Raw genomic sequence first — 20,513 nt, forward strand, 5'->3', positions numbered from 1 at the left:
GCAGCAAGGGTTACTGACACTGGCATTACTGAAGCTACAGAGAACTGTGCCTGCTGCAGCTCAACAGCTGAAATTTTTAACTCACCTACAAAGCCAAAAGCTAGAACATTATCTTCCCATGGAACATATTTATTTGCCACTTAAGAGGCCACCTGAATGCAAAACTATCGGCTCCGTTCCCACAGCTTTCAACAGCGAGGGTTCTCCTAAGGAAAACCCACTGTGTGCTGTAAGAAAGCACAACCAGGGGCATTGATTGTCATTTTGCTTCAGTTAAACACAACCGCATCTCCGAGTCCAACGATTCAGCTCTGCCCTCCCTCGCTTCCCGGCGAGGTGACCTCGAGTACGGCGTCACGGCCAAGGTGACAAGTCCCGAAAGCTGCGGCTTCCCAGTTCAGCTCCCAGCCCCCACGGTCTGCAGTTACAGCAAGGGCCGTCAAGCACTTCCCTCCCTCCCTCCCTCCCTCCCTCCCTCCCTGCCTCCCCCCCCGGCAGCGCCGAGATGAAACCCTCTCACCTCCACCCCGCCGCGGCCGTCCCCGGCAGGCGGCTCTCCGAAGGCACGGGGCGGCCAGGGAAGGGGAGCGGGCCCGGCGGCAGGGACGCAGAGAGCGGGACCGGAGGCCCCGCGGGCGGACGCCGCGTTACCTCGCTCCCCTCCGGGGCCCCGCAGCGGCGCTCCCGCCGGGAGAGGCCTCCCGGCCGCGGGGCTGCAGCTCCCTCGGCCCGGGCCGGGGCTGGTGTCGCGGCAGCCGCAGCGCCGGCCCCGCCGCCGGACGGCGAGGCGGCCCCGGCAGCGCCTCTTCCCCCGGGCTCTCACCGCAAGTGCGAGCGGCGCAAGAGCGCAGGCGCCGGCGCGGCGCGGGGAGGGCGGCCCGGGGCGGGGGGGGTCGGGGGGCGGGGCCGGGGCGGCCCCTCCGCTGCCCGGGGGAGGGCGGGCGCGTCCGGGCCGCGTCTCCCGCCGTGCCGGCGCCTGCGGGACAACGGTCCCGGGGCTGCGAGCGTCCCGCCGGTTGCTTCCGCCTTCGGTCCCCGCTGCGGCGATGAACGCGCTCGCGGGGCGGCGGGCGGGAGGCACGCGCGGCTCCGAGACAAAGCCGCGATCGGGCACAGGGTCATCGGCCACCGCCGGGGCTTGGGGCCTGACCCCCCCCTCTGACGAGGCTGCAGAGCTGGCAGGTAGGAGGTGCCCTTGGGCCAGCGCCTTGGAGCTCCTTTTTAGCTGTTTTTCATCTCAAAACGGAGCGCGCGAGCTGGGGAGGCTCGTGGGGCGCCGTGGGGGATGTGGCTGGGGAGCTGACGTAGGCAGGATCTCCCTGCGGTTCCTTCCCTCGGGCAGAAATCAATCTGAAACTCGACTTTCCCGGGTGAGTTCGCCTTCCCGGTGGCAGCGTGGGATCCAGGAGCAGCGTCGTGAGTGATAAACCTCCTGTTCGCCTCCGTGGTCAGAGCTGAGGCTTCTGCTTACCCGCTTCAAACACCCCCCCCGCCCCCCGTTCTTTTTTACCTTCCAATCTAGAATTTATTTTCCTCTGTGAGAGAAGGGGAAAGTACTGTTTCTGGGAGGTACATAGTGGTAAGGGGATGGCACGACTTGCAACTGAGGAAACGGTTTCAACCGTTGAGTCTTGACGGTGCTGTAAGCCTTTGTGTTCTGTCTTGATGGTCACTGCTTTTTAAACAAGATCGAGCTCGTTTTATACTTTAGATATAGGGAGGAAAGGATTGCAGAAGAGTTGGATTTGTGGGACAACAAGAGGAGGCAACTCATCCTACTTCTACTTATGGGAGAGGGAGTGGGGAGAGGGAGTGGTTTGCGGGGTTTTTTTTGTACTTGGTATTGATGTCCTCAACTTGATTGTAATTTAAAAATCCAGCCAACAAATGAACCAAACCCAAAATCCACAACCAAAACCAACCAACCAACCAAAAGAACCCCATAAAAAAACCCAAACTGGTTTGGATTTTGCGTTTCAGTGGGGTTTTTTTCACTATGGTAAAAATTCTTGTTTTAAGACAGCTTGTAGTAGCTTCTCAGTACCTCCCTACTTCTGGCAAATTTGGAAAATTCAAGCCTTGTTCTACACCTATTATGTTCTTAAGTTTAGGCTGTAGAAGTTGTAGGCATTTGAGCATCTGAAACTTGGGCCATTTTTTGGTTTAAGTGTATGTTTTAAGAAAGTTTTAGTCCTGTGTTTAGTGCCATTTGTGTTCAGAAAAATCACAGAATCACACGCTCTGCTGACTTGTGCGTCTGTGTATCTCTTTAAATGTGTGTTTTGAAGCTTAATTTGCCTCTGCATAGTTAAAATCTTGATGTTTACCCAAACTGAGTTTTTCGTGAGGCCACTTCACCTCCAGAGCCTGGGAAGCATTTGCTGAAGCAGTGCTGTAACTGACTCAAAGAAAACTCACTGACAACTCAGTGTTATTAAGCAGGGATTCTGTATTACGGTGCCGGGCAGCAGGGGGGATGGCTCCTTCCACCCGTGCTCCAACGGGTTAGCAAAACACATCAGTTCCTATACACAAAAATCGTACGTTTGTGAAAACGAATTTATGAAACATACCTTTGTGTAGAAACTGGAGTCAAATTAAAAAAATCCAAAGCCAACTGAAAGACTAGACGAGGTCATAGGCTTTGAGCAGGGAGGTTGGACTGGATGGTCTCCAGAAGCTCCTTCCAACCTCGACTGTTCTGTCAATCTGTTCTGTGACAGAAGAACTGCATTTAATAAACCTGCATTAAAAGAGGTTTATCCAACTAGTTTGTATTTCAGATTTTGTTCCTTGTTTTGTTGAAATTTTTTAACTCATTCTGTTGTCTTCAATGACAAGAAGGAATAGCTGAGTCATTTCCACGTAGTAGAAATTAATGGAATCAAAACTAAAAACAAGTTTTCAGCTCTTCCTCAGTGTTGAAAGTTTTACAAGACCTTTTTTAAAGGTGTTTTTTCTTTTATTTTATTAAGCTATCTTGAATATTCCATAGTAGACTAAACAAATCTAAGAGGGAGATGGTCATAGACCTAGGGATTATTAGTCAGATGACTGAAGAACTTGCTGAACACTAGAAAAAAGAAAACAAAACCAACCCAAACCCCTCGCTCTTGCCAGATCCAGTCCCTGAGCACCTCATCACACACCTGAGCTCAGCACTGGACACAACTTAGTGCAAGGCAGCAGCAGCAGCTCATGCTGCTGCAGAGCTACACTTTCAAACCCCAACCTGTTTGTGAGGTAGCAGGGTCTGGTTAAAGCTGCTGGTTCTCTGAGTTCATTGATAACGTCAGAGTTAAAGAAATTAGACCGAAGCCATTCAGTACAATACTTGAATGTGTAGTGCGTCAGGCAGAGGGCTTTTGAGCCGTGATTGAGTTGCTTACAAAGAACAGAATCAGGATTGCCTGGGGCTGTTCTTTGATATTTTGGGATTTTCAGTCCTTTGCCACCCATGTGTGTAATTTTCAGCTACTTTGTTTTTTCTTGTGAATGGACACAGTGAATACCTGGCTATCAGTGCTTTTAAAGCCCTACTAAAGCATTGAGTAATAAATAAATAGGGCTGGCTTTTTCTCATGTTGCTACCTCCACATGCAACATTTTGTGATGTCTCGAACAAGGTGACAGTTCTTAAACTTTTGGGGTTTTATGCTTCCTGTACTACTTGTGGCATCCTCAGGCAGAAAGCACGATACCCAGAGCAAAGCAGCAGACTTTTGAACTGGGCTAACTTGGATTCTTCCCTTAGTTCTCTTGCTGCAAAGCACGTTCTAGTTACTCCTCATGGTTAAAAGCTTGGAGGCACAATTACCAGTTGACACAGCTCCCGTGTCATTTCTCTGTTTTCCCAGATGTTGAAATAATAGTGCAGTGCCTCTTTCCTGGAATGATGACTGGGAAAATGCTCACCAGCTGCATGTTATACTGTGTTTTCTTCAGTGTTCTGCAAGTCCAACAAAACTACAGTTTAGTAAACGCTTGTTCCCTGACTGCAGCATGGCCATCCGCACATGTTGTTGCAGCCTGTTGGGTGTTTATTTTTCCATAGGTAAAAATTAGAAGTACTTGATTTTCAGTTATTAGGGCTAAATGATGAGGAAACACATGGAAAAATTCCACTGTATGTGATAGAAAATGTACCTTAAAAGTGAGAGCGTGGCTGTTTTTTTTGGAAAACTGGTTGTCCGTACTTTAAATTCAGGAAATGTGAGTGTGTACTCGCACAGTTGGATACAGCCGTGTTTACTCTGCATTTCTGAAATTACAGTGACTGTATCCAACCTGTTGTGCAGTATCGTGTGGAGTCCCTGGTGCTGCGTATTGCAAAGCCAACGAATTGTGTTCCTGGGACACCCAGCATCCAGCAGCGAGCTCAAGGGAAAGCCCTGCAACGTGCTCCCTCAGTACCGGAGCCAGAATCCCGCTCCTGCGGCAGTGCTGTTCTCGTGTGAGCCTTCCAGCCGTTAGAGCCTTCCGCTGGGATAGCGCACAGCTACTGGTTTTCAGCCTGCCTGGGACAGGTTGAAAGCTTAGGGAAGTAAGTGGTTCATCTTTTCTCACAAACTTGAATTCCCTGCAGACTTTAGCATCTTTTCAGAGGTACTGAGAACCCTTGGGTGTCATTGGAAACCAGGGGCAGGTGTGAATAGCACCATTTTCTGCTACACAATAGAGATGATAAAAATCTGCCCTGTGGGTGTGTGCATGCACACACATATACCTATGCACATCAATAGGTATTTTTAATTAAACACAGAATTAGACTCTGTTCTGTTAAAAAAAAAAATCAGCTCTGTATGTCCATGTGTGTACAGCTGTCCCATTCTTGTGGTGAGGCCGGTTTTCCCTGTTGCTTCAGAATAACTTAGAATGTCACATAAATGTACTCCCTGTTTTCCAAACTGGACTGGTATTATTCGGCTGTATGTTAATAAATGATTGTTGTTCTCTTTTAACAGTTGTAGTTCATTCTGGTCTTAACTATGCAAAATGGAAAGATACAATGAGTTACTCTGTGTGGCCTCTCTGATGGAGCTTAACAGCGATTCTGTTGATTGGAAATCTCATGGGTCATTATAACGTGTTATTTGTAATTGTACGTAGCTAAGAAATTTTGAATGAGAGTATGTTTGTTTATGGCTGAGATTATAATTGTGACTGTATCCTTGGTAGTGTTACCAGCATTTAATGTGAGTTGGTGGGTTTCCTTGCTCGGGCTGTAAATGAATGAGTTGTCTTCATATTTCATTTTCCTCTCTATCAGACAGGATGCATTCCAATCTGGCCGTGCATCTCTCAGAGCCCTTCCTGACTGACTGTACCAGATTAGAGATGATACCCCAGTGTCACCCAGTGGAGTAGCTTTTGTCAAGGCGACGCTATCAGGGCTCTGTGACAGACACTTTCCCTTCCTGTTGGCCGAGCAGCTGAACTTCAACTTGATCTTGTGGTTTCTCTTTTGCTGCATTACGAGCAGACAGAAGGGGGGGGGGGTTCAGTCTCCCATTTCCCCATGTTTTTTGGTATTTCTCAGACAGCTGAACTTCTGGCAGTTCAGGCAATATTTACGCTTTATGCTTTCATGTACCCTGAAGGCTCATTTCATCAATAATTCAACTGTGTTTTACTTGTGCAGTTTGGGGATCAAACAGTAATTATCTGTGTGTAACACTTCATTCTTCGTCTGCCTGTAGAGCAGAATGTCTTCCCAGACAAAGAGTCCTGGTTCGGGAGATGAAACTCCCTGACCTGCTTTCTGTTGTTCTCGTTTTATAGGAGGTGTCTGCTGGCTGCTTGGTAAGGAAGCAATAAATATGGCCTGGAGCTCTTTCAAATAATTAGCCAGTCACCAGCATACTTTATTGTTTGCCCATAAAGTAGTGTGCGATAGGGAAAGAGGGTGAAAGGAAAGGAGAAAGTAAAGTGAAAAGAGGACAGAGATGGATAGCTACCACCACGGGTCCAAGGCGTCCCTTTGGTCCCAGGTCCAGGCAGCATCCTGCCGGTCCTAACGATCGTCATGACCCTTGGTGGGGGGAGCTTCCAAAGTTCGGGTGCTGAGGAGCCCTTTTTTATGCCCAGCAGCAGCCCTTGCTCCTCCTCTGTATCTCCACCTCTTCTTGGCTCCATCGATGCTGATCGATCCTTCTTGATTACGGTTCTCAGGCTCGTCCCTGGCACCGGAGAACAGCACAGCACTCGTGAGACAAACAGAGCCCTCTTGCCTCTGGCAAGGCTCCCTCCTTTGGCTGTTATCTCCCCCCACAAGGTTTCTAGAAGGGAGAAGCAGATACCAGCATCTCTTATCCTTTTGCTGTTTTCTGCCAGATGAACAAGTTGCTCAGCTCTCGTCCTTGCTCTGTCCGGGGCACAATGACCTCACAGGCCTGGCATTCCCTTCCCAGGATCAGCAACTGCTGCTCAGGCAGCAGACAAAAATGTCAAATGTGTTTGACAATGTTTCTCTGGGCAGTCTGGGGTGCAGCCACGAGTGCTTGGCTTTGGAACACGGAGCTGGTGGTACGTTTTGCCGCTGTTGAGAAAGGTGCAGGCCTAAAGATGCTTGGGAGTTAGCCTGGTTCTCAGCTACTGCTGGACTTTCCCCTTTCCGCGTGAGCTCAGTACCCAGTTTCCCGGTTTCCAGAGGGTCGTCTGGACGTGTGTTTGGTGGTGGTTCATGGTGTTCTGCTGCTGTCTCTGGCAATCTGTTGCATTGCTCATGGAGAGGCTCTTGTACTAGTGCTGTCAAGGTGTTGATTGCAAAATTTACAGACTCTCCTTCTCTGAGATGAGAGTCCAGAAATACTAATGGCTTCCCAATTGGAAATGCAGTTTGCTTTTTGTTTTGAGCAGTAGCGTGTTTGCATATGCTGGACGTCGAACATACAGATTGTATCAGTGTTGGAAAATATTCTTTGGAGCAGCACGTGTGGTTTCTGTTTATACAGGTCTTCACCTGAATCTGCTGGGGTTTGGTGACTGAAATCATTTGCACTACTATGTTATAGACTGTTTTAAATTGATTTTTTTTATTCCTCCCCCCACCCCCAGAAACGGCACTAAACCAATTGATGACTGACATACAAAGTAACTTCCAGTGCCTTGGTCTTCTGCAACCCTACTGCTGGGCAAAGGGAGAAGCTTGTGTTGTAAGAGGACCAGATGCCATGTGGTATCGAGGTAGAGTTGTAGGACTCAGCAGTGCCTGTCTCCAGGTAAGTTTGATTATATGGGGGGAGGGGGCATGTGCGTATGAACAGGTGCACGTGTATGTTAAAAAAAAAAAAAAAAGGCAAATAATCCAGTCGTCTACCGTCAGTTTATGATCACACCTTTTTTTCATTCAGCTGACCTGACTTTCCAGATGCTCATTCTGCTTAAAAGTGTGGTAACTGTCCGGATGTTAACGTTTCTGTTAAAGATGAATTCTACGTACCTATCTCAGTTGTCACAATCTTTCCCGTAGTTTTCCTGGTGATGATAAATGTTCTTAAGTAAAAAGCTCCCCTTGATCCCCTGTAAGTAATCCCTTGCAGGTTTTTTCTTCTTTTGCTGTTGGTGTTACCATGTGTGGAACGCTTTGAAAATACTTGGGTTTAGCTTCCCCCCACCCAGAGAGTCGGGGCTGGCTGTGTGTTTTGAATGCTTTCTGCTGCACAGGTACAGAGCTCCTTTTTCGAATGAGCAGTTAATCCTACCTAAACTCTTGAGTCTGCTTGCGCTCTTTCAACGTAGATTTGCAAGTCTGACTCCAGCCTGGTTCACGCATTCTTCATGTCTTTCACTTCTAAACTGCTGTGGGTTATTGCACAACACGTGGGGTCTCTTGCAAGACAAGTTTGGAAAGTGAACTTCTGACCTGCCATAGCGGTTTTTTAATCCTTTCCTTCATTTCCACCTCATCACATCACCTGCTCTCAGCAGACTGTTGTTTTTTCCCCCAGAGAAGTGAATGCTGTCAATGAACGCGTTCTCTGAGTAAACTTGACTGAATTATTTCAGGAAAGCTTTTCTTTTCCTATAGGTACAGTACATAGACCATGGTTACATGGAGAGGGTTATTCTGTGTCTTCTGTATCCAGCCGCGCTGTATGCTGGTGTTCCTGCGTTTTGCATACCCTGTGAGCTCCACAAGACAGTACCGGTGAGCAACGGTGACTTGGAAGAGGTTTTAGCTGGTAGTTACTCCAACTGGTACGCTGTTGAGTCCCACCAAGGTTGAGGCTAGTTGCTGGCGTGTTTTCTTGCCTGCGAGGATGGGGAGAACAGCTGGAGGATGGTTTCAGCAAGGCAGGCTTTTACCAGGAGCTGCTGGATTACTTTATGAAGTGACCGTGCTTCAGAAGCAGCTGTCCTTGGAATGAAATCTTTGTGAGAGGGGACGCTGCGGTAGTTGGCAGGATGATACTCAGGAGTGGTAGTTTGTTTTGCAGTAGCAGCGAGAAGAAGGGGGGCCTGGATTTCTTATTGCAGAATAGCCAGAAAATTGTCAGTCTTCAAGTCCTGCAAAAGCGTTTCTGTCATTCTGCAGGTAGCTGTGAGGGAAACCCTCTGTTACCGCTGCTCAGCTCATGGGAGTGAGTGGTTTAGGGGTTTTGTTAGTCGGTAATTGGTATGTGAACAACGTTCTCGGGTGTCATCACACCTTAGTCCCATTTGAATGGTGCATTTAGTAAAGTGAATTACTGAAACGACTGGGTCACTTTTGAACTTGTTCTTAAAGAAAACCTTTTTATTGCTGGGAGCAGTTCAACGGATAGATTCAGACAGACAGGCTTATCGGCCTGCGGGTTGGGACGCAGACAGATATTGCAGGGAAACACAGAAGTCTTTAAAGTGTCCTGTGTTTCCTGTTGTCTGTTATCTCCGAGTGTAATTCTGTGTCTTTGGGTTCTGCTTTGGGTGATTGTGCGCCCAGACCTTGTTATGCCTGGGGTAAAGGTCAGCCTTGGCAAGCAGCGTCTCTTTCTAAGCCACTTCAGCGTCTGAACTGGCTGGTGGGCTTTGTCACACGGAAAGTTTTAGTGTCCCAAAGAGCAGGTAACGTTTAAACTGTTGTAGACAACTCAAACCAGTGATGGGTGTTTTCAACCAAGTTTTTCAATGATAGTCGCCTATTTTCATGCCCCTGTGTTGAGGATGGTGTGGGGCTTAGTGTCAGCGTCTTAACGTGTGGCGATTTTCTTGCTTTCACCCAACAGATCGGCAGTTTTTGTCAGCAAGGTGCAGTGGATTGCCTTCAAGAACTACTTACACAGGAGGAGGTTGAAATCCATGTTCAGGTAGCTTAATGTATTCACGGGTGTGGAATGAGGCTTACTTTCTGTTATCTTGCTTTAATTTCCTTTTAACTTGCATCAGGAATAATAGGTGAAGGAGTACAGCAGTAAATGTGTTGCGTAGAAAGATCAAAATCCCAAACTAAAGTTTTCTCCCGTGACTTTACCTTTGTTATAATTTTCAGGCCCGAAACGCGTCCTTTAGAGGTCAAAAATGCTTTTTGGTGCTGTTTGTATTCTGTGTTGTCGTTCTGACAAGCAACCTACCTACCAACAGCATAAATTCTTGTCAATTCAATTTTAAGTTATTAAAATTGGGCGTAATCGAGTATGGACATGCTTAAATTAATGTATGACACTACAGGGAAACAGATAATCTGTATTGTCTGAAAACCTGCAATTTCAGATAATTTAATTTCTAATGGTATATTGTGGAAGAGAAGGGTTTATCGCTGAGTGAGCGAACGTGGGATGGTGTTTCGGTGTTGGACCGAGTGGTAGGGGCTGCCGTTCCAGGGACGGGCACGTTCCCATTTGTGTCGTTACCTGACGTTAACGACCATCCTTGGGGGTTTCGTCCTGTTGGCGAATGAGTGGGGCGCGCGTAGGACTGACAGGTTGGAACTTCCGGGTCGCTGTTTCTAAAACCTCAGTCACACTGTGCCTGTTCTAATCTTATTTTGTCCTGTGTAAGTAGGAATTACCAGATAACCCGTGGGGCAAATTGTCCGTCAGCCTGTGTTTTGGTGGAACGTCGCTTTCTTCCTTCATGGCACGTCAGAAGTTCTGTGTTGCTGAAGAGGGTCAGGACATAACAAAGCTGGTGAGCTTTTTTGTGTGTGTAGGTGTGTCTCTTGCTGCTGTCCCTCTGACATTAAAAAGACTGCTCAGTTGCTCGTCTCTGCTTCAGAGGATCGTTTTCCCCTTCAGAGGACGCTGCTGTCACTGCTGATGTAATCGTGGCGTGCATGGCAGTGATGCAGTTAGAAGAATCTCTCAGCGTGCGTTAGAACTGAGTAACGGTGAAACCCCAATGGTGAATCAGTCTCTTGTTGCGTTTTGGTAAAGTCAGCACGTGACACGCGACTTTCTGCAAACTGTCTTGAAATGGGATTGTACCCTTAGAACAAAAATGAAATTTGGAAAACAGCCACCAAGCTGCGTAAGGCGGTTGTAAGCAAGGAGCGTTCGGAAAGCCCGGAATGCTCTCCGCAAGGCATGTAGCATTAAGCAGACCCGATCCAGAAATAAGCGGTTCAGAAGACTGTGTAAGAAAATGAGTGTTGGAGGTGTTCATTTGTGGACCAGAAAAGGGCAAGGCGTCCAGAGCTCGAGCTGGTTCCGGGAGCCGAGCCTCGGGAACAGCAGAAGGGGGAAGCCTGCAGCTCTGAGAATGTTCAGCCGCGATCAGCTCTGGGTTTAGCTGCAGAGAGGCTCAGCAGCCCTCCATCCTCACAAGCCAGCTGCTACGCTGCGTTGGCTGAAGGATACCGTTACTATGTAAAGTACAGCCATTACCCATGTTATTATTTTATAGTAACTTTACTTCCTTGCTTCACATGCGTGTTTTCGGGTAGGTAACCTGGTAAGGACTGTGGTCTGTTCTGGGAGTGTTGTCGTGCTGTTAACAGTGGTAATGAGCTGCTTATGCAGAGCCCGCTACACCGGTGTCTTGCTTCAGAGTGTGTTCCTGTCTGCGAGATGCGCTTCTGCTGAGCTGACAGGCGAGTTCAGGAGCTGGTCTTTGTTACCGTAGCACCATCCCAGCTTAGTCATTAGCCAGGAGATTCCCTGGCAGGCAGTAGGGTGTTGGAGAGCACCCCAGAACCCCGGGCGTGGTGAGCTCACGGCAGTGAGTCTCGTCTCGTTCTGGGTGAACGTGTGCACGTGAACGTGTCTTCGTGTGCATACGCGTAGGTACAGGTGCTGCCTTGTGCTCCTAGATTCAGGCCTGGGGGACTGTGACCTTGCTTCATTTGACAGACGAGTTTTTAATCTCTTTGTTCTGAGCTGAGGTTTAACTAACCGTCATTTCTAGAATTACTTTTTCTACAGCAGTTGACGACAAACCCTTTCCAAGCATCTGAGCCAAAATAAGTCCCCAGTTCCTCCTACGGCCTGTTTTTGTATTTAACCGCGCTGCCTGTCAGCCCCTCCGTAGGGAGGTACTTGAGGTCTGCAGGTTTTAAGCTCATGATCTGAGCGAGCCCTTGGCCAGCCTGGTCCCTTGTAATCTGCCCCTGGAAATGGCAATGCTGGCTTTTGGAACAGTCCGTCAGCTCGGGTCGGAGGAGAGCTGCGCTTCAAACTGCTGTTGACACCCTGGGCACGTTCATTCAGTGAGCCCCTGCCTTCTGAATGACAGCCAAGGCCGTGCTGAACAGACTTGACGCACAGCCGTTTGTGATGGGACTGACTTGTAGTCGTCTGAGCGCTTCCAGCCTCACCAGGAGCTGTTCAGCCACCAGCCGTTCTAGGAGGGACCAGCGTCTCCTCAGGCAGAGGGAGAACCCTTTAGGCAGAAGCAGCAGCGTGCGAAGGGCTGGTTCCTTCTCCTCTGATTCCACATGGGCTTCCATGGTAGGAGAGCAGATGCTGCAGTTGGTGTTGCAGCACTGCCGGCAGCGTTGCAGATCCCAGCCCTGGGACTGTGAGGTGGTTGGGCCCTGCGGCTTGCAGGAAGGCTTATTCCTCCTGTCCCTGTTCCCCACTTTTACACAGGCAGTTAATTCCCTCTGGAACCGGTGATCTGTACGACTGAAAGACCTGCCCGATCCCCTGAGCTGTTGTTTCCTTGTTAGAAATTTATCAGGCCAGGCCTGGATGAAGGATGGGGCTGTCACGTGACTGTGGCCGTATGCTGAAGGCCAGCTGTGTGGGTCGTGGGTCCCGCCATCTGTGACACCAAGAAGACCTGTTCTGTGGCTGATGTTCGCAACAAGTCCAGTGGAAAGGCGTTCTGCAAACACCTGGGTAGAAAGCCCTTTCTGCTTCCCTTTTGTCAACAGGAGAGGGAAGTCTACGGTACCCTGTCCGTGTCGGGGAAGTACAGAATCTGAGACTTGCCGGACTGTCACTTCGATCTTCCTCACCCTAAAGACGTCCTTAATGCCTCAGCCTACTGGCTGGGCTCATGTAGGCTGCTCAAGGCCAAAGCTTTGCGTGTGGTGAAGGAGGTACGAGGTGACACGCTGCCCTGCAGCCTGCCCTTTGCTTTCTTTGGATTGAATTCCTCGTGCTGAAAAGCGCTCCTGTGTTGCCTTATTAAGTGTGCAGTGTTAGGTGATGTGTGAATTATCTATTAAACATTCAGGGGTTTGGCTGTGGCTTCAAAGATGCATTAAGGAATGTGAGGCCTTTTCAGGTGTTTCAAGAACAGGCACAAAGGCGGAAAGGCAGAGGGACAGCCGTTTGAAACGGGTAGCTCCTTGAGCGGTCTTGGCAGGACACCTTTTTAGGGTCAGTGTTTGCAACTGGGCTGTCCACGCCCCGGTGTGGCAGATCTGGCAGTAAGCACCCTGCTGGCAGCGAGGAAGGGCTGGTAACACAACAGCAGAGCTGCGAGGGCAGTTTTTCTTTCAAAGACGCGCACGAGAGGTGACCAAGGTGCCCGGCTGGGCGATGTGCAGTGCTCTGTTGGGAACAAGCAGGAATTTCAGAGGAATCTTCAGAGCCAGGTGCAGTCAGGTGGCCCGTCACAATATTCCTGGTGGTTTGGCAGAAATCTGGCACTTTGTGTGTGTCTGTGATCTAGTTAGATGTCCTTTCTTTACCGGTATTTATCAAGATGGGTTTGTTGGGTTTTTTAAGCTGTTTTATTTTGCAGTTATCGGTATCTGATTGCTTCCACTTTTTGTTTTGGGCAGAATGAAAACTGTTCAAGTAGATGTGTAAAAAATAAAATTATTTCAGAGAAATTGTGCCTTTTGTTACGTATGACATTAAAGTACGAGAGAGGACAGGAGCTGTACCCCGGAGCTATGGTCCAGCTGAGCTATGTGCTATCCATCCTTACTTTAAAGGCATAATGGAATGTGCCAAGGTTGATTTTGTCCTGAGCCAAGTGAGCGCACGGCACGTAGAGCTGAACCTGTACAATATGAGGGTCTAGAAGACGACAGACCGGAGCGTGCTGTGCTGCCCAGACAATGGGTATCTGTACCCTGCAAAGTCTGTGATCTGTTTTGAACGTGGGATGATGCTGGCGGCTAAGGAGTCAAATTATCCTTTGCCTTTCTCGTAAGGGATAGCTTGCTCTGGCAAACTGCAGTAGCCTTGGGCACGGCATTCGGGTTAATCCGTGCCAATAAATTGCTGTTATCTTCGTTTTTCTTTCTAAATATTTTCTCTCTTTAAAGGGAATGCCATATTCAGTGCACTTTTGAATTAACAGCAGCCAAGTTAGCAAGTCAGTGTGTTAGGACCATTTCAAAGATAGATGCTTTCTATTTTAAAAGTGTTAATTAACTAGTTCTCTTCTGTTATCTTTTAGCTTAAGTTTTTGTTGGAAATGTTGATTAATATCTTTTTCATCAAGGACATGCTGGTTACATTCTCAGATAACTCCTTTGTGCCAGGAATCATCCCAAAGCTAGTTTCCATTTTGTTACTAAACATGATGCCTGACCAAAACCTCTCTTGGTCTAGGAGCTACTCGAAGAAGACGTTCCTGGTTTGCCTTCGTACCTGTTGCCACCGCTACCTGGTCCAGGAGATCCCTTTCCTGTCAGAGTCACCCATGTGGTGTCCCCTGAGGAGGTACGTTTTGTGAACATCTTGGATCTGTTGCAGTCAGGAAATGTTGCAGTCCCGCCCTGCTGGTGAAAAGGGCGGGACAGCTAAGAGTTTTAGGTGATAGAAAACAGTGGGTAAGGTGGCAAAAGGCTGCTGAGTTGTTGATGCAGATGGTTGTGCACTGCAGCTGTCTGCATGAACTCTTGCTTGAAATACCCTCTTCAGTGAGGGCGGAGAAATACTGACCATTTCCCTGAAAAGATAACTTTAAGAATTACAGTACTGCAGTCTGGTGCTTACCTTGTATCATCAGAAAATAGGTCATTGGATTTTCACTTGGTGGAACAATGGTGATTTATCTCTTCCTTGTCCTTCAAAGGTTAAATTACTGGAACATTGTAGAGTGAGGTGAACATTTTCTGCATGTTACAGTTGTATTTTACGTCTAAGTGATTGCTTTAAATTCAGCACCATGGCCTAACAGAAATTCACCCCACCAATTCGTGTGACTATTAAGTATTTTGGGGGGGGGATGGCATAGGGTGTGCCTATCCGTTAGTACCCTGTACATTATCCGGGATTGATTTTCCAGGTAGGCAGCGATGAAGTTGTAACCAGAAGTCGAAGGGCAATCAAGAGAGACTTCAGGGTCTTGGGAGGAGTGGTGAAGGGATCAGGAACACAAGTAGTGTTCTCCTTTCCTTCCAGTTGCAGGGAGTGACGAGGGAAGAGACAGGAACAGCCATCAGATGAATACCTGGCTCCGAGCCCTGTGTCACTGGCAGAATTTTGGGGGTTTTGATCACAGGACCCCAGGCAAGTTGTTGTTGTTTTCTTACCGGAGAGGAATATAAAATGTTTTTGAAAACAAACCAACCCAACAAAACCCCGGGGTGGTGTTTGAGCTGTGGTTGCTCCTGAGCATTAGTCTGGGAAGTACATAGCCACGTGATGTCACATCGAAAAGGGATTGTTCGTGTAACGTTACAGGCCTTTGCTTGCAAAATTAAAATAAAGAAGAAAAAAAAAGAGAATGGAAAAAATAATTGATTTTACTTTAAGATCTTAGAGTCAGGTCTCAAAATAAGTCTGTTGGGGTTTGGTTTGGTTTGGCTCTTTGTATACTGCCAAAAGAAAAAAGAAAAAAAAAAAAAAGATGAAAAATTTTACTTCACAAATTCCTCACGAAGTCTTGTTTAATGTGGTTGCTGTTTCTGATGGTCGTTGTCTGGGCTTTGATTCTTCTGCATAGGCATAGGGGGAAAATCACACATCTGAGGGTTTTTAATTCTTGTAATGCCCAATTTAGAGGTTTCTATGAACTTGTCCTCTGGCCTTAACAGTAGTGGGGAGCTGTCAAGCCTGAAGGGCCCTGCTTTTGTAGCTGTAAGAATGGTAACACCTGCCTTGTCCAAATACTGCTGCTGTAACAGAAATAACCCATCCGTTCTTGTGAAATCGGTTTTGTCTTGATTCTCAAGGGAAAGAGGCTCCAAGTTAGACATCCTAATCGTATGTCTTGCATGTGTGGTTTTGTGATCTGGTTTTACAGTGCTATTAAATTAATAATTTGCTTTCAGTGCTGAGACTTGTTTTCGGAGTTTATGTTTTCTTCCGGGAAAAACAGAATAATCTTTCTTTTGCATGGTTAGACTTCTGTGGTACAGAAAGCTGTTTAATGATCTTTTCTCACTGAAGTGTGCACCTGTCAGCAAGGAAGTTGATTAAAAATAAATACACCTTGTGCATGGTCTAAGTAGAGCCTGTCCCTCAGCACTGCCCCAGCAAAGACCTTCGGACGAGAGGGGTGTCGTGGGCGCTGGCAGTTCCCGCTGGCCCTCGGCCCTCACTCCAGCTGCACTTCCATGGCCGGGGAAACACCAGGTTTGGGCACACGGCCCCGCTGCTGGGGCAGGTGCTGCTGGCGGCAGCGGGGTGACCCGCCTCGTCCCGAGGAGCCAGCAGGGATCGGGGCTTGCGCTGGCAGGAGCGGGCCAGCCTGCAAGGAACGGCGCGCCGGTGGAGACGCCTGGGGTTGGTGCAGCTGGGCGGTCCCGGGGGTTTTTAGGGCACAACCCAGTGCGGCTTCGGTTCAGGGAAGTGTTTCAGCGAGCCTGACCTTTAAATGATGCAAGTGCCCACACTGAGCTGAGCGTGGTTGCTCACACGCTCCCCATGAACTGGGAGTCCAGCATCATCCTGGTCAGCGCTCCTGACTGCCGAGCTGCACCGACTCCTCCCCGTTGTATCAACGTCCAAAATGATTTTACTCTCCTGTGGCAAATCACTGCGCCTGGAGCAGCCCCCCACACGGCGGCATGACCGGAGCTTTGGTCGGAAGGGAAGAGCGATCGAGTGGGGGGTTTCACCGATCCCCCGCTGTGGCTCGTGGCCCTGCCCTGAAAAGCCCCGGCAGCGGCCAGGGGTTGCCAAAGTGTGGCGGAGATCAGGTCATCCCAGCGCGGCCAACCCCCCACCAACCGGCCTCGGCTGCAAAAGCCTGATCGCAGGGCTCAGTAGCCCGTTTGGCACTTGCCCCCCGCTCGTGAGGGAGGAGAAACCGCGCCCGGGGGGGCGACCACCAGCCCCCCCGCCCCCCCCCGGTCCCGCCGGTGCCCTCCGGCGGCGCCTGGCACGCGCGGAGGTGGCCGCGGGCCGTCGCGGGGCGAAGAAGCCGCCCCCGAGCGCCCGGTGCGGGCCCTGCCCCGCCCTGCCCAGACCCTCTGCCGCGACCACCGCCCCCGCCGCCGGCACCGCCCCTTCTGCGGCCCCCGCCCCGCTTCTCCGCTCGCCTCCGCGGCCCGAACCTGCCCCCGCCCAACGCGGCCGGGCCGGGGGTGTTCGGGGGGCGGGCGGGGGCGTTACGGCGAGCGGCAGCCGCCGGCCCGGCCCTCCGCGGCGAGGGTTCACCCCCACCCGAGCCCCAAAACCAGCCGGGGCTGGGGGGAGCACTCCAAGGCGCGACTGGGAGAAGTGGGGCTGCTGGAGTTGTTGGGGGAGGGGGCGGGGAGGTGAGGGGGAGGTGGATCCGTGACTTGGTTTCCCCTGCTGAGCCGGGCTGGGGTTTTGGGGGGGGAGCACCAGTGGGTCCGTGCCTCAGTTTCTCCAGTTGGGAGCTGGTTTGGGGCACCTTGGAGAGGTGGAGGATGAGTCCGTGCCTCAGTTTCCCCTGCTGACAGCAAAGTAGGATCCCATTTGCAGGGATGAGGGACTGACTTTTCCTCCCACCCCGTGCCTCAGTTTCCCCTTGACCGTGGGGCAGACCCCACCCCAAGGGCTAGTTCTGAGGAGGTCCAGCCAGCAGCCTCCGGTCTTCCCAGTTTAACACTAAACAGGCTTTCAGGGAAGGTGTGGTACCGCATCCCTTGGGGTGCTGGCCGTGACACCGCCGCGTGCCTCAGTTTCCCCTGCAAGGCTCCTGGGAGCCCCGGCCTTGGTCCCCACTGAGCTCTGGGGCTTCTCACCCTTTTATTTCCCTTAAAATCTCCCTTTTTTTTTTTTTTCTTTGTTTGGGCTTGTTTTGGTTTGGTTGGTTGTTTTTTAAGCTATTTAACCCGAGGGGGCAGTGGCCCTGCCTGCTGAGGCACGGGTGCATCCCCCGGGCTGGGGTGGCAGGGGGTGGGACACAGGTCTGTCCGCGTCCCCGTGCCTCAGTTTCCCCTGCCAACAATAAACGCTGCGTCCTGCGAGGCCGTGGCCTCCGCGTCATCTTTTGTGTCTCACCCTGCCTGGGTGGTCCCCCAGCACCAAGGCACCCATGGATGTGGGGGTGCAGGATGAGAGATACACCCTGGTTTGGGGTGCAAGTTGTGGAGTTAACCATATTTAGGGGTGCAGGGTGGGGGATTTAACTGGACTTGGGGGTGCAGGTGGGAATATAACCAGATTTTGGGGGTGCAGGGATGGGAGAAACAAAGATGCCACAGCATCCACCCCGGCAGCCTGGCTCAGCGGCACCTGTGGGGGGGGGTGTGTGTGTGCTGAGTGCCCTCTAGTGCCCCTTGAAACAGCCCCGAACTCCCCATTTCTTCTCTGTCCTTTCTGCTCTGTCTGGGTTTTCCTGCCTCTCTTCCCCTTTGGACCGGGGTCACACGGGGGAGGGGAAGAAGGGACTCGCAACTGCCCATCCTCTTGTTCGTCACCCCCCAACATCCAGGCAGATGTTTCTTTTCCTTTTTCTCCTTTTCCTCCGCACATGGCATTAACATCTCTCCTTTTAATCTACATTTTTTCTCAGCATTGGGGTTTCGGGAGCTGGGGGTGGATCAGGCCCCTGCAGCTCGCTCCTGCACTGCCGCAATCGAACGTGCCCGGCAGGGCTCAGGGCCCGCTGCCAGCCGCAGCCAAGCAGGGCATCACCGAAGGGACTGGCGACCTGGAGAAGAGACAGACCATAAGCTGCACCCATTCACCCCGTAACGCTCCAGTCTGGCCAGTCCGTAAGCCTGATGGATGGTGGTGTTAAATTAACGGTTATAGCAAACTGACCGGTAATAGCCCGTCCCTGACAGCTCCATCCCGAGGGTACCCTCAGTGGTAACAGCAATACAGGCGGCCGCCTGTTGGTGGGTGGCCGCTTTGGGTGGTAAGGACCTGGTTTTTATGATTTCCGTAAGAGAAGAGGTGGTTGTACTGGTCCTTTGCAGCCATCGCATGGAAAGGGATCTCTCTTGGTAGCAGTGGAGGTGGTATGTGGACTGACCGTGGCTACAGCTGTTAGAACTGCCTCTGGAGACCAGGCAGGGCAAGCACAGAGAAAGTGGTTTAGTATTTTACCCACTCCTGAGTGCATCCGAAGTGACAATGGGCCACACTTTATGGCCACAGCGGTGCAGCACTGGGCTCGAGGGGAGGGCATCAGGTGGGTGTTCATCCACGGTCTCATACTCAGGCTGACCATGCAGTCGAATGAACCCGTGGTTTGATTGAAAGATGTGCCGATGTCTGACACCGTAACTGGGATGTACAGCCACCACAGGCGGTCTTTATTGACAAGAACCGCTGGGGGCGTCATGGAAACCCCAAAATTTGAGCGTTTTGTCCTATGGGACCATTAATGGGCATCGCCCCTGTACCAGATGATAAAAGGGACACTGTGGACATACGTGGGCCAACCTGTAATGGTGAGGCTGCCCTCCCTCGGCATTGTGCCCATGACCCTGGCGAAACCCAGAGGCATATTTGCCTGGGAAGCCCTGGATGGGAGTGGGAAATCCACCGTATTGGTGCCGGTAGATAATCCCTGACTTCTAACCCTGAAGCCCAGTTTCCAAGCTGAGGTCAGCCGTGTTGTCTTACAGGGACAGCGGATCGCCCTGGTGTCCCTGCTGGCCATGGTGACAACCAGGACCTGGATGACCATGTGGTGGCAAAAATGCCAGTGGGTTTCACCTGAGCGATGAACTTATTCCTTCCTACCTGCTCATGACACTGTGGAGTGGGGACTGGAATGGCACTACCCTGCGTTTCAACATTCCCAGGGCAACAGCCGAGTGTGGTGCTCAGTGGAACACAATGCTGTGTGACCAAAGGAGAAGGAGTGTGTGGAATAGGGCTGCATCCACATCCGAGATGTATTGATGCCACCTCGGGATCAGGCCAACGAAATGAAGAAAGTGGTAAAAGTCTGGGAGGCAGTTGTTGCTGTACCAGGGACTAATGGGTCGGGGAAAGTTTTGGAATGTTTGGATTTTACTAGGTGACTGCAGTTATGATTATTGTAATTTGTATTGTAATAAGCCAGAGTAGGCGTGCAGTACTGAAACCTGTTAATGGTAGAGTGCACCCCCTTGAAACCTGTTCTGTCCGTGTTGGACAGAAGGATAATTGAGGAATGACGATCCACAGCGAGCACGAAAGCTCCCCGAGGTCACGCTCGCCTTTAACGCTGGAGGCAAGAGGTGGCTGCACGACCGCTCCCAGGAAACCAGTTGAGTAACGGCTGTGGTCATGGGTGGGTTGTGGCAGATGCACCCGCCCTGGCAAAGAGCCAACATTGACAGGGACTTGCCAAAGACAACGATCGGAGTTCAGCCGGTAAGATCTCATCATGGCGTTTACCTCACGGTTTTGGCACTTGGCCCCAGCTCATGAGAGCTGACCCTAGCCCGAGCCGAGGGGGCGCAGCCGGAGCCCAACCAAGAGGTGCTGGGAGCCACTCCGGGCCTCCGGGGAGCAGCGGGGCTGCGGCTAGGGACTCTCCCGGGGGCTGGGACGTGCCCGAGGACGCTGCCCGGGGCTGAGGGCCCTCACCCCCCGGGGGCCTTAGGTGAGTGGAGACCCCGCAGATTCTGTCCGTGAGCGAGCCCTCACCCGTCGGTGAGTGGTTGCAGGGTCGGGGCACCGGGCGTGGGCCGGTTCCCCCTCTGTGAGTGGGGTCATCGTGCCGAAAGGATCGATGGTGAAACTTGGGCATTCTTGGGCCAAACCGCGGAGTGTGATATTCCCAGCTGACCCCGAGCTGTACTGCACTCTGGTGGAGTGCTGGCTGCGTGG

At 50.8% G+C, this 20,513-nt stretch overlaps 1 pseudogene; it reads right to left on the reverse strand.

Annotated features, from left to right (window-relative positions):
* Positions 1 to 19,353, reverse strand: part of LOC147413144 (axonemal central pair apparatus protein HYDIN-like) — a 63,250-nt pseudogene extending 43,897 nt beyond the window's left edge.
* Positions 19,354 to 20,513: the final 1,160 nt, after the last annotated feature.

The sequence above is a fragment of the Leptosomus discolor genome, unplaced genomic scaffold (assembly GCF_034619465.1).
Source record: "Leptosomus discolor isolate bLepDis1 unplaced genomic scaffold, bLepDis1.hap2 HAP2_SCAFFOLD_78, whole genome shotgun sequence".
Taxonomy (NCBI): domain Eukaryota; kingdom Metazoa; phylum Chordata; class Aves; order Leptosomiformes; family Leptosomidae; genus Leptosomus; species Leptosomus discolor.